The 15,109-nt window shown below is 34.1% G+C and overlaps 1 protein-coding gene and 1 pseudogene across 2 annotated transcripts in view; one reads left to right on the forward strand and one right to left on the reverse strand.

Annotated features, from left to right (window-relative positions):
• RSRC1 (arginine and serine rich coiled-coil 1) overlaps window positions 1-15,109 on the reverse strand; it is a 452,043-nt gene that overhangs the window by 335,727 nt on the left and 101,207 nt on the right. The window lies entirely within an intron of this gene.
• Window positions 3,530-3,720, forward strand: LOC114890737 (annotated as a pseudogene).

Below are 15,109 nucleotides of genomic sequence, written 5' to 3' on the forward strand. Positions count from 1 at the left end.
CACTAACCTTAAAAAGGAACAAAATCTTACTATATAAATATGCTGTTGATTTATTTAATGTAATTTCAAGCAATTAGATTATGAACCAAAAATGATGAGCAATGCCAACACTTGGAAAAAAGAAACAGCAGTAAGAAAGTTTCCCATTTTATCAGTTGCTTTTCTGAGGACAAGCCTAAGTCTGTGCCATGCAGGACAGCTAAAACTCTAACAGAAAACTTTCAAATTTATGGCCTGAAAACCCAGAACAAAGACTCAAGGCAACCATCGCAAAATGAAAATGAAAGGGGAATCCTGGAAAAGAGTCAGTTAAAGGAGGCAAAAATTGTAGATGTAAACTCTATTCAAATCTCTGGCTGAACCCTACATCATGCATGTGAAGGGCAAACTCCAAACAGCTAAGGACGAAAGAACTGAACTAAAATTTCAACTGCCCGAAAGAGACTGAATTGTTGTAATTTTAATTCAACTAAGTTAATTCCCTACTTTAAAAAAAAAGTAAACCAAAAAATCAATATTCTTCAGAGGAATATAACAGAATCCAGAGTACTCAAAATATGACATTCACCGTGTCCATGATAAAATACAAAATTACTAGGTATACAATGAAACATGAAAAATGTGAGAAAAGATAGTCTATACTGAACAACCCTGAGATGAGCCAGATGTTGGAGTTAGCAGGCAAGGATTTTAAAGTAGTAAGTATAACTATGCTTGTAATGAATATAATGTTAAGAAATTTTAGAAGACAAACTAGAAGTAAAAAAAAAATTCTGTAACTGAAAAATACAATATCTGAAATTACCATTATGCTAAAAGAGATCTGAAGCAGGTTGGTAGCAACAGAGGGGAAAAAAATCTGTGTACTTGAAAACAGATAAATCAAACTTTTCCCATCTGAAGAACTAAGAGGAAAAAAAGATTGTTAAAGGAAAATAAAAACAGATCCTATAAGATCTGTGTGACAACATTCAAGTGTCTAACATGTTTATTTAAACTCATAAGTAGAGAAAATAATGAGATAGAAATCAATTTCTTTTTAAGTGGTGGTCAAAATTTCCCCAAATTTAGTGAACAAAAAATGTACAGATTCTATAAATTTAGTTAACTCCAAAATAAATATGAAGACCATGATTAGTAAATCCATAGTCAAGCTGATGAAAACTAAAGATAAAGCGAAATCTTGAAAGTGTTCAGAGAAAAAATGGACACATTACATACAAAAGAACAATGACATGAATTACTGCTGGCTTCTCATAAGAAACAATGACGATCAGAAGACAGTGGAACAAAATTCTTAACATGGTGAAAGAAAAAAAAAATCAACCCAGAATGTTATACCCAGCAAAAATAAGTGTTCTACTTACAAAAATAAGTGTTCTACTTACTTCTGTTTTCTTGAGGGATATTTCTGCTGGGTATAACATTCTGGGTTGATTTTTTTTTTCTTTCACCATGTTAAGAATTTTGTTCCACTGTCTTCTGATCGTCATTGTTTCTTATGAGAAGCCAGCAGTAATTCATGTCATTGTTCTTTTGTATGTAATGTGTCCATTTTTTCTCTGAACACTTTCAAGATTTCGCTTTATCTTTAGTTTTCATCAGCTTGACTATGGTATTAAGAGTCACAGTCTTCCTAACACCATACACAAAAATAAACTCAAAATGGATTAAAGACCTAAATGTAAGGCCAGACACTATAAAACTCTTAGAGGAAAACATAGGCAGAAAACTCTATGACATAAATCAGAGCAAGATCCTTTTTGACCCACCTCCTAGAGAAATGGAAATAAAAGCAAAAATAAAGAAATGGGACCTAATGAAACTTAAAAGCTTTTGCACAGCAAAGGAAACCATAAACAAGACAAAAAGACAACCCTCAGAATGGGAGAAAATATTTGCAAATGAAGCAACTGACAACGGATTAATCTCCAAAATTTACAAGCAGCTCACGTAGCTCAATATCAAAAAAACAAACAACCCAATCCAAAAATGGGCAGAAGACCTAAATAGACATTTCTCTAAAGAAGATATACAGATTACCAACAAACACATGAAAGGATGCTCAACGTCACTAATTATTAGAGAGATGCAAATCAAAACTACAATGAGGTATCATCTCACACCAGTCAGAATGGCCATCATCAAAAAATCTACAAACAATAAATGCTGGAGAGGGTATGGAGAAAAGGGAACCCTCTTGCACTGTTGGTGGGAATGTAAATTGTTAGAGCCACTATGGAGAACAGTATGGAGGTTCCTTAAAAAACTAAAAATAGAACTACCATATGACCCAGGAATCCCACTACTGGGCATATACCCTGAGAAAACCATAATTCAAAAAGAGTCATGTACCAAAATGTTCACTGAAGCTCTATTTACAATAGCCAGGACATGGAAGCAACCTAAGTGTCCATCGACAGATGAATGGTTAAAGAGGATGTGGCACATATATACAATGGAATATTACTCAGCCACAAAAAGAAACGAAATTGAGTTATTTGTAGTGAAGTGGATGGACCTAGAGTCTGTCATACAGAGTGAAGTAAGTCAGAAAGAGAAAAACAAATACCATATGTTAACACATATATATGGAATCTAATTAAAAAAACAAAAAATGTTTCTCATGAACCTAGAGTCAGTACAGGAATAAAGATGCCAACATAGAGAATGGACTTGAGGACATGGGGAGGGAGAAGGGTAAGCTGGGGCGAAGTGAGAGAGTAGAATTGACATACATACACTACCAAATGTAAAACAGATAGCTAGTGGGAAGCAGCTGCATAGCGTGGGAAGATCAGCTTGGTGCTTTGTGACCACCTAGAGGGGTGAGATAGGGAGGATGGGAAGGAGATGCAAGAGGGAGGGGATATGGGGATATATGTATACATGTAGCTGATTCACTTTGTTATACAGCAGAAACTAACACAACATTGTAAAGCAATTATACTCCAATGAAGATGTTAAAAAAAAGTAAATCAAAGACCTTTTTGAGATAAAGGAAAAGTAAAACATAATCATCAATAGTTAATAATATGCATTAAAGTACGTACTAAAGTAAGTTTTTCAGGCTAAAGAGAATGATAAATGATGGAAACTTGGACCTTTAGAAAGGAAATGAAGGCCACTAGAAATGGTAAATATATGGGTAAATATAAAAAATGACTTCCCTTTAGTTAAAATACATATGTACTTAAAGTAAAAATTACAGTATTTTACTGTAGGGTTTATAATGAAAGTGGATATAATACATATAATCTCTACAGAATAAAGTATGGAGCACGTAAATTAACCTACACAGTTAGAAAGCTTTTACACTTCGCGTGAACAGTGAAACAGTATCTCTAAGTACACTGAAACATACTTAAAGTACTGAATCGTAAGGGCATATATGTAACCCTTACAGTAGCCACTTAAAGGAAAAAAAAGAAATGAAATGCAAAGAAATATAGCTAAAAAGTCAAAAGATGAACTAAAAGAAAATTCTTAAAAATATTCATTAATCCAAAAGGAGGCTGGAAAGGCTCACATGTCTTCTCAGAAGACTTTCAGGATTGAGCAATTCCTGGCCAAGAAACAAAAGTAGAATTGTCCTATTCCCCAATGGATTCAGATGAAAACAAGTAATAAATCGAGTACACCTCCACAATGAGACACTGGAGAAGAACCAAGCTGGGTCTAAATCACACAAGAGATGGCACAAATATTTATGTTGTATGAAAGTCACTTACATCTTACCCTATCACTCTGAAAGCATACACTACTATCTGGACAGTTGGGTGCGTTTTATTGGGAAAATGATCTTTCTCTTTGTTTCTATGTTTCTGCACTAGTAGGTTGGTCCAGTAATAAATATGTGAGATCTTTTGTTTGAGAAGGGGAAAGAAAAGTCAAAGCCTGTCCAAATAAATTAAAAAGCAACACACAAACATAAGCTATCTACAAGATATGCACTTTAAATATAGACACAGGTTGAAAGTAAATGGCTAAAATTAGATATATCATGTAAACAAAAATGGCTGGAATGAATATATTAATATCAAATAAATTATCATCCTAGACACTCAGAAACTAGGAGTATCACCCCAAATAAAAATGGATACTTTATGATGATCAAAGGGTCAGTTCAAAAGTAGAAATCATACAAAATCTTTATCGGACCACAACAGAGTTAAATTAGAATTCAGTAACAATAAAACATACAGAAAAAAAACCAAAAGTGTAGAAATTAAATAATACACTTCTTAATAAATCATGAGTACAGTAAGAAATCACAAAAATATTAGAAAATATTTTGAACTGAAAGGCAATAAAAATATAGCATATTTGAATTTGTGTGATGTAACTAATGCAATGTTTAGAGGGAAATTTATAGCTTTAGATGTTTATATTAGAAAAGAAGAAAAGTCTAAAACCAATTACCTAAGGTTCCATCTTAAGAAGCTAGACTAAGAAGAGCAAAGTATATCCAAAGTAAGTAGAAGAAAGGAAACATTAAAGAGCAAAAATCAATGGAATAGAAAGCAATAAAGAAAATTAACAAAGCCAAAACCTGGTTCCACTAGAATATCAACAAATTTGGTAAATCGCCAGCTAGACTGATCAAGCAAAAAAGAGAAGCGCAATCACAAATTACCTAAATAAATAAAGCCTGTGGATAAAGAGATCACATGAACTAGTCCTGGGTACTTAGGACATATGTAGGGCTTGAAGAGAATTATATGGATTTCACTGGTAGTATGTTCTGTCTTCTTTCATCCTTAGCTGGTTCATTCAGTGAGTGAAAAGCAACACTGTATCATTAGATCACAAACTTTTTTTTTAATATGCGATTTTGAGAAGTTACAATATTTATTGCTAGGAATGTCAACATGGGTTTATTATACTAATTTACAAAGGTTAAATTTCCTTCATTTTCTCTTTGACTACTCCCTCTCAATTTTGACACATGCTTCTTTCCACATAAAATAAAGTTTTAATTTATCAATAATTTATTGCCCTCACAGACATTATCTATTCATTTTTAATGAAATCTTTTATTATATGTGGATATGTAAAAATTTTAACAGATTATTCTAAAATCTCTGAAAAATAATCAATCAGACTAAAGTTTTCTGATTAAAAGAAAGTAATAATAAAAATGAAGGGGGCCTTTTTTGTGATAATCAGAGCCACTACATATACAGTATATACACACACACACACGTTATGTTATCTTAATTTGGTTCTACATTATGATTCTGGCAATTACTTTTTCACTTAACCAGTGAAAATATAGTGTAACAAAAGACAAAGAGTTAAATATTAGTTTAAACTCTAACAACAAATCCCTAAGAGCTTCTTTTTTTTAAATAAAACTTTGAAATAAGCTCATTTCTTAGTGGTTTGTTACTAAGAAAAATATACTGTTGGACAAAATGTGCAATCATTTGTGGATTACAGATAAGGTAGATTTTGGTAAAATCATGTTTTCACTGTATCTTAAAAATTAAATGTATATGCTCTTAATATACCCAAAGCTACAGAAGTATTAAGTTAAAAAATAAAGAAATTCTCATATAATGGTGTCCTCAAACAAGTTACTTCCTCTCTGGGCATCTGTTTCCTCATCTACAAAGTGTTGATAATAACTACCTTTCAGGGTTATTATAAGGATTAAATAATAACACCAGTGAATTGTGAGATAGCAGACAGGTGATTTGGGAGTAGGCAGGCAATGAGAAAGGAGTAACTGTGGGATGCGCTAATCTAAATGAATGAGTAAAATCTGATTCAAAGAATATGAAATGTTTCTCTCATACCACAGCTAATCCAGTAAAGAGAAGTATTCTGATTCTGATAGACCTTTAAAATCTTAAGGCTGGCATAAGGATTACTTAAATTTCAATATATTTCTTTTATATAGGAAGGTAAATAATAATAATCTTGGTTAAAGATTATCATCTTCTCCACAGGAAACCCTCAGCAGCCAAATACATGCATGATCTTCACCAGTTTGCTACTAACATGGAAATCGTATCACCTATCATCCAAGCCTTTGGAAAATAAAAGGGGATTTTTATTTAGAGTCCAGGAAGGCACTATAACATAAGGACAACAGGCCTAAATTGGCTCTGTCCCAGAGAAACCAAAAAGTAGGATCACTCTATCGCCATCATAGCAAAGCTAAATACCACAATTAGAGGCCCTCTATCAATTACTATCTGCCTCACTCTCCCAACAGCAACTACTTTCCTAATCTCTACTCCTCCCAACTTACCGGATACCTGAAATAAACTCAATTATCTCCAAACTCATCTCATGGTTTTCCATGAGAACTGAAATTTTCCACTGAAAACATATGCCTACCACTCTCCAAAAATATTCTGCTCATTATGTCTCCATACAAGCAACACATGCCAGTCTGGAATATTCTTTTATAAATGTTGCTGATGTGGCTCAATGACCTAGACAGCAATAGCAGATCTATAATTTAAGATACCCATGATGTCAAACTGAAAGAAAGTAATAAGTTTTAAAATATCACAGCAATGTCTTAATATTGATTATTTCAATTCTCATATTGTAGACCTCAACTTCGTTTATAGGCTATAAGAAGCAAAAAATGACTCTGAAGAGAATAAATAGGGAAAAGATAGCAAAGCCAAAACACAGTTTTTGCAACATTATTAAAGGCTGTAAAAAGGACCACAAAATCAAATACAGATTTTAAATGAATTAAGTAAGCTGCTGACTTCTTTTCAGTCATGAGAATTACTTCAAACAATTCTGAGTAAAACTCACTTCCTAGACTATGAACAGCCCCATTTACTTTATTAAGTAAATTTAATTACATATTTGAAGGCTCTCCACTAAGAACAAAGTAAAGAGTAAAGAGATTTCCTACTCTGACCAGACAAACAAAAAAGTCAAAGAAACTATACTAAAATTTAGAATGTTATTTTTCCCTCATTCCTTAAATAAATATGTTTCTGATAAATCACTCTAGAAGTCTCTAGAGTACCAAAGCCAATATGGAGATATATTATAAGCAAAGAAACATTTGATAAAAAATGTGGCACTCTAGAACACACAATATATAAGCAATAAATGGACAGCAAGATGTCCTATTATACCAGATAAATGCTTTCAATATCTACAGAATAGGAAGAATCACCATAACATCCCTGAATAAAATGAATTACTGCCCTCAAAAACCAATTTGTCAAGTTTCTTAATTGGCTAATAAGTTCTAACACATGTAATCAAAATAAATATCCTAATATTTTATCTTTCAAAAACAATAACTACAATACTTCAAATAGTCTCTTAAGTAGAGTACTATAAAATAAAGACTACATTTACCATAAAATAAAACTACAATTAAAATTATACTTAATATTCTTACATTGAATAAACTAACATGGATTCTATGTCAAGACGACATTTTGAACTCACACATCTACTTTTGTCCCCAACCGAAATTGCACTAAAACCATAACAACAAGGGGGATTTTTTAAAAAGACCTACACTCTAGGACAGAGATACACTTTTGAAAAGGGAAGTGTCCACTGGTAGCTTGGTGGTAAAAGAAAACTAAAAATCAAGGGGCTGAAGCTCAGGGCTCTGTAAAAACAAGATGACATCAAAGGATCTGAAAACAGACCTGGCTTTTCCCATAGTTTCCCATTTATTAAAGAAACTCCACCTCACTGAATTAATAATAGTGCAGTGTCATTCAAGAAATCTCACAAGTCACCCAAAACCTTCAGTCCATCAATTGAATTGTCTGTTACTGCCAACCCAGGAAAATTCTGAACACTATCATGAACAACAACAAAAAAGAATCTAGGGAATTCCCTGGAAGACCAGTAGTTAGGACTCCAGCTCTCACTGCCAAGGGCTCAGGTTCAATCCCTGGCCACGGAACTAAGATCCTGAGAGCCGCACTGCATGGCCAAAAAAAGTAAAAATGAATCTATCACCCATACAAAGCAACTATGAGAAATGAATCAAAGTTGGAACCAAATTTGTCAGGTGATACAAATACACAACACAAAAAGTGAAGAAGAGACTATAACATAACATTCCAACATTAATTAAACACAGCATATAATAAGAAACATAGGCATTACTGATAAAAGAGCCAAGAAAAAGAAACTTTAAAAAAAAGTAATTAAACACAAAAATAAACAAATGGGACCTAATGAAACTTAAAAGCTTTTGCACAGCAAAGGAAACCATAAACAAAACAAAAAGACAACCCACAGAATGGGAGAAAATATTTGCAAATGCAACAACAGACAAAGGATTAATCTCCAAAATTACTGAGCTCAATATCAAAATAACAAACAACCCAATCAAAAAATGGGCAGAAGATCTAAACAGACATGTCTCCAAAGAAGACATACAGATCACTAAAAAACACATGAAAAGATGCTCAACGTCACTAGTTATTACAGAAATGCAAATCAAAACTACAATGAGGTATCACCTTATGCTGGTCAGAATGGCCATCATCAAAATATCTACAAACAATAAATGCTGGAGAGGGTGTGGAGAAAAGGGAACCCTCTTGCTCTGTTGGTGGGAATGTAAATTGATACAGCCACTATGGAGAACAGTATGGAGGTTCCTTAAAAACCTACAAATAGGGCTTCCATGGTGGCGCAGTGGTTGAGAGTCCATCTGCCGATGTGGAGGACACGGGTTCGTGCCCTGGTCTGGGAAGATCCCACATGCCACGGAGCGGCTGGGCCCGTGAGCCATGGCCGCTGAGCCTGCGCGTCCAGAGCCTGTGTTCCGCAACGGGAGAAGCCACAACAGTGAGAGGCCCGCATACCGCAAAAAAAAAACAAAACTAAAAATAGAGCTACCATATGATCCAGCAATCCCACTCCTGGGCATATATCCAGAGAAAACCATAATTCAAAAGAGACATGTACCCCAATGTTCACTGCAGCACTATCTACAATAGTCAGGACATGGAAGCAACCTAAATGTCCATCAACAGAGGAATGGATAAAGAAGATGTGGTACATATATACAGTGGAATATCACTCAGCCATAAAAAAGAATGAAATAATGCCACTTGCAGCAACATGGATGGGCCTAGAGATTGTCACACTGAGTGAAGTCAGACAGAGAAAGACAAATATCATATGAAATCACGTATATGTGGAATCTAAAAAAATGGTATAAATGAACTTATGTACAAAACAGAAACAGAGTTACAGATGTAGAAACCAAAGTTATGGTTACCAGGGGTAAGGGGGGGGATAAATTGGGAGATTTAGACTGACACATTACTATATATAAAATAGGTAACTAATAAGGACCTACTGTATAGCATAGGGAACTCTACTCAATACTCTGTAATGGCCTGTATGGGAAAAGAATCTAAAAAAGAGTGGATACATGTATAACTGTTTCACTTGGCTGTACACCTGAAACTAACACATTGTAAATCAACTATACTCCAATAAAAAAATTTTTAATTAATTATTTATTTTTGGCTGCATTGGGTCTTCGTTGCTGCACGCGGGCTTTCTCTAGTTGCTGTGAGCGGGGGCTACTCTTCGTTGCAGTGCGCAGGCTTCTCACTGTGGTGGCTTCTCTTGTGGCAGAGCACGGGCTCTAGGTGCGCAGGTTCAGTAGTTGTGGCACACGGGCTTCATTGCTCTGTGGCATGTGGGATATTCCCAGACCAGGGATCAAACGTGTCCCCTGCATTGGCAGGTGGATTCTTAACCATTGCGCCACCAGGGAAGTCCCCCCAAAATTTTTTTAAATACAATAAAAGTAGTAGAAAGGACAAGAAGTAAGTAATAGACAAGGCAGACAATGAACATCAAACCTCACTAAGGCTCCAGAAGAAGAAAAAACAAGGTAAGAGAACTATTACAATCATAATCCAAAGACACTTTTGGAACTAAAAGAATCTACATGTAGAAAGGATCCACTGTATATATGGGGAAATGGATTAACCACAATCAACTCTGAGATAGATCCTGATGAAGTTACTGCACATTAATGATAAAGGAAAAAGAACACTGATCAAGTTGATATAAAGAAAGTCAAGTTGGCATCAGTCTGCTCAACTGTGAGATACACAACAAAAAAATGGCTTTAATTTTCCTTGAGGAGCTCAAGGGGGAAAACATGTGCTCACAATGTTACACCTAGTTAAGCTATCCTTAACTACCAAAACTACAAGAAAAAAAAGTGACAAAAGTACTTATTTATGTTAGACTTACTAAAGTCAAGGACATGCTACAATTTCTAGGTTAAGCACTCAAAGCAAAATTAAAAGAAACTAAGCTAGGGAGGTGGGAGAGGGATGGATTGGGAGTTTGGGATTAGCAGATGCAAACTGATATTATATATAATGGATAAACAACAAGGTCCTACTGTATAGCACAGGGAACTGTATTCAGTATCCTGCGATAAACCCTAATGGAATAGAATATGAAAAAGAATATACATATGTATAACTGAGTCACTTTACTGTACAGCAGTCATTAACACAACACTGTAATTCATCTATACTTCAATAAAAACAAAAAAAGAAAGTAAGCTAACAAGCTAATAAAAGTAATCCAAAGAAGGTAAGAAAGTAGAAAAAAGAAAAAAATGGATTAGACATATAGAAAACAAAGAATAAGATGGAAGATTTAAATCCAAATATAACAGGAATCAATAAACATAAATAGACTAAATGATACAATTGAAGGAAAAAGACTGTCAGACTAAAAAAAAAAAACTATAGCAAGATTTCAAAATGAACATGTTAAATATAAAAACAGAAAGTTTGAAAGTAAAAGAAAAGAAAAAGATATCATACAAGCACTAACAAAAAGATGGTGAAATTACATCAACATTATACATGATCTGAAACATCATTTCAAAGTAAGAAATATTTCTAGAAATAGAGACTTTCATGAAAAGGTCACTCCAAAAAGAATATAAAACTATCCTGAATTTGCATACACTTACTTACAGAGCCTCAAAATATATAAAGCAGAAGCTGGTAGAACTTGATGAAAAACAGACAAATCTACAATCAAGAGCTGTCTGTGAGCTCTCTTAGTAACTGATAAAATAAGCAGGTTTTAAATGGAAAAAAAAAAGTAAAGATATAGAAGATTAGAACAAATGGTTAAATTCACCTATTTAACCTTTTTAATCAAGTGTATCTGTAATATTTCCTAAAATAAATCTTATGATGGGCCATAAAGCTAATCTCAACACATTTCAAAGTTGAAAGGTCTTTCAGATTGTGTTCTCTAACTACAGTGAAGAAAATAAGAAAAATAAAGGACAACTAGAAAAGCCTCCAAATGTTTGGAAATTAAGTAACATATTTCTATATAACCCATGGGAAAGATGAAGTCACAGTTTTATTTAAACTGAATGAAAACTAAAATATGGCACATCAAAAATGTGTAGGCTATGGGCTTCCCTGGTGGCACAGTGGTTGAGAGTCCGCCTGCCGATGCAGGGAACACGGGTTCATGCCCCGGTCTGGGAAGATCCCACATGCCACGGAGCAGCTGGGCCCCATGAGCCATGGCCGCTGAGCCTGCACGTCCGGAGCCTGTGCTCCGTGACGGGAGAGGCCACAACACTGAGAGGCCCGTGTACCGCAAAAAAAAAAAAAAATGTGTAGGCTATAGCTAAAGTACAGTGAAGAGGAAAATTTGTAGCACTGAATACACATATTAGAAAAGAATAAAAGCTAAAATAAATGATCTAAGCTTCCATCTCAAGGAGCTACAAAAAGAATAGAAAACTATACTCAAAGAAGGTAAAAGGAAAAACAAAGAAAAAAAATTTTTAAATAATGAATCAGAAGATCAAGAAAGACAAAGTTAATTCTTAGAGAAGATTAGTAAAATTGATAAACCCCTGGTGAAATGACAAAGAAAAATACAGAAATCATAAATAAAATAATCAATTTTGCAGTTAAATGGCCTTTTGCCCATAGGGGTTAAAGACCATGGGAATAGCCCTCCCACCATAAACAAGTAGAAAAGAAAACAAAATGTATTTAACAACTATGTCAGACATTGGACAATTGGCAGCACAGAAATGTAATTCCCCAAGAAAAGGGAAACAAAAAAGGGAACCCTAGGATTGTGCCGGCTTACTGCCTTGGGGAAGTTTCCAAGCCACAGAGCAAGGAGAGGGAACTCAAATGAAGCTTCATAGACTCGCTGAGTTAGGGAGACAGAGACAGACCTTCAAGGAAGCCAAGGTGCTAGACTTTGTAAGGCATTATACCAAACTGAAGGAAGTTGGACAGAGACAGGGATCCAGAAATCTGCAGAGGCTCTCTAGATCTTTGACAAGTTCCAGTCTACAAATATGTGAAATGAAATTCCAAGGGACCAGGGAAAAATACACTGGACAGCAACAGAAATCCAGAATAACACATTGGGGAGAAGTAGTGTTCTACCTGCCAGAGTTGAGACACTGTGTACATAAGATATTGTATAGAGTCAAGTATTAATTCTGGAGCTAAATTAGCCATAGAGTAAAGGTATTCTGGATCCATCCTAATAACAAAGCTTAAAAGCAAGCCTTGATATTGACAAAATACTACCTGATGAAGATAGATCATGGCTACATGAGGGTTTATTATACTATTCTCTGTTTTAATGAATGCTTAAAATTCTCCATGCAAAGGCTAAAAAAATTATTTGAAACTTCATTTATAAGTCTGCTATTTGAAACACATAAAAATCACTATGGCTTTTCAATCCAATTCACAGAAGCCTATTGACAGAAAATACCTTAAACCTTATATTAAAAGACTATTTCAAATATACCCAACAACAAAATGCTATTTCTTTGGGGGAAAAAACACACATTCTGAATTTTAACTAAGATAAATTAAGTGGGTTAATACTCTTCAGCTTTGGTCAATACTTGATCCTACATCTACTTTAGAGAAATCTATCTGGATCAGTAAAGTTGCCAAGTGTTTTAAACTGCAAAACCAAGGTTAACTGTCCTCACTAGGGGCAGAGGATGAAGCCTCTAGTTGCTATAGACCAAGTGTTTGTAAACAGGGTTTGTTTGTATATTTCTGACACAGTAATTCCCTATTCATAGTGTCCTAACTGAAGAAGAATCTTTCTTATCAAAATTTCAGATACACTTACTTGGACCTAAAACTTGCATCAAGTTTTACAACTGAATTATCAGAATTCAAAGCTGGTAAATAAAAATCAAAGCCAATCCTGCATTTATTTGACATTTAATGCTCTAAAATATGCAAAATAATATACTTGTTTAGTGTATCTCTTTAGCAAAATGCTGTAGGGCACAATATTTGCCCCTATTATTACTAAGGACTTCTACATGATAAGAAGTATGTCAGCTATATTCATCTATTTTATCTCTTTTAATTCTCCAGAGTATTTAAACATATAGTTGTTACTGTCATCACCTTTTGGTGTTTGGTGGGAATTTTTTTTCTTGCTTTTGGGGCAGGCAAGTTGGGTTATTTTTTTGGTTTGGTTTGGTTTGGTTTTTGCTTTGAGAAAACTGAACTCTGAAAAGTTCAGAGGCCACAGCACCAATGTGTGATAGAGCTGAAATCTGAACCGACATTTGTCCACGTCCTTTCAACTACAGCCCACTGCCAGTAAGATCTGACTGCAGTATCATTTTCCAATAAAACCTATAAAAAAGAAAATAAATATCTATACAGATTCATTTCTAAAACATTATCAAAAGATTTAACCCCACCTTATTATAAGCAGATCCAGTCAACTAAATATCTTGGAATTCTCATGTCAATCTTCAAAAATGCCCAATCATCATCTCTAGTCCCCCCATTTTTAAGAGAAGATATTAAAAAGTAGAATTGGGAAGAAAAAAAAGCAAATATATATATATATATATATATATATATATATATGCAGAATGCCAATGCCTCCCCTGCTAAAAAAGCATATAACCCACCCACTGTGGCAAAGGTTAAGTCATTTAGTCAAGTTCAAAGATCTTCAAAGACTTCTCAGATCCAGATAAGCCCATATGTTACCAAAATTCTGTGAAAAAGCCATTACTTTCCAATCTGCTGCTCATGTTTAAGATACAGAACCACACAGATGCTTGGCATCACTCATCAGTCTTCCTAAATTTTCACACCAGATAATCAAGATCCACCAATAACTCTACTGTCTAAAAGTCCTAGAAATGTCTTTATTCCATCAGTGCTTGGTTCACTTGTTAAATCTGAAAGTAACCATAAAAGACCATTCAGTTACTGTACAATAAGTGTTAATTTGCTAATTTCTTCACAGGTAATCAATTAAAATGTAAAATACTGGATAAAATTAGTTGCACTAAATTTAACAGCTGCTCCATAAGCATAATTAGTTTCACAAGGGCCATGTGTATTCTGAACAGAGACAGAGTTGAAACAAACAGACAGATTTTAAGTAAGTTTGAGAAAATCTGCATTTAATTAGCAGGTGGGCACTACAACTGCATAACGTTTTTATACATTTATATTTATGAAGTGACAGAAGATCTAAAGGCTTTTAAAATGGCGTTTATTGTTTGAATGGGAACTGTTTTGCTGCATGCTAAAGTGATTTAAATCCTTATAGTTCTGCTTTGAAAAAAATCATAAATGGTGAAAGAAAACATGTGGAAAACTGTAAAACTAGAAAGAATTTGCGACAAAAAACAGATACACATACCATAACTAAAAGGAAACTACACTTAATTAAATGTACACTACATCTGGAATATCAGCCTAATAAAATGTGAAACTATTAATTTTCATTGTTCTAAAGGAAATGAGGTCAGTGTCATTTAATAATTCCTCCAATTACATTGGACTAACTCATTGGACTGTATGTTCTGGATACCATCTAATCTTAAAATGCTATATACTTTACAATATCCTTAAGTCAAACTTTTTAAATAAAGACATTTAAATTACAAAGGAGTAAAAGAATACAATCAGCAAATGAAATTCTTTAGCAGCTGGTAGCTACCAGCATTATATTTTAAACCTTATAACTTTTGGATGAGGTTTTTCATGGTTGCCCATAATAAGTATGAGATCACACTTGTTAGTTCTTATTAGCACTAAAATCACCACTTTAA

The sequence above is a fragment of the Monodon monoceros genome, unplaced genomic scaffold (assembly GCF_005190385.1).
Source record: "Monodon monoceros isolate NGI ecotype Baffin Bay Population unplaced genomic scaffold, NGI_Narwhal_1 Super_Scaffold_11, whole genome shotgun sequence".
NCBI lineage: Eukaryota > Metazoa > Chordata > Mammalia > Artiodactyla > Monodontidae > Monodon > Monodon monoceros.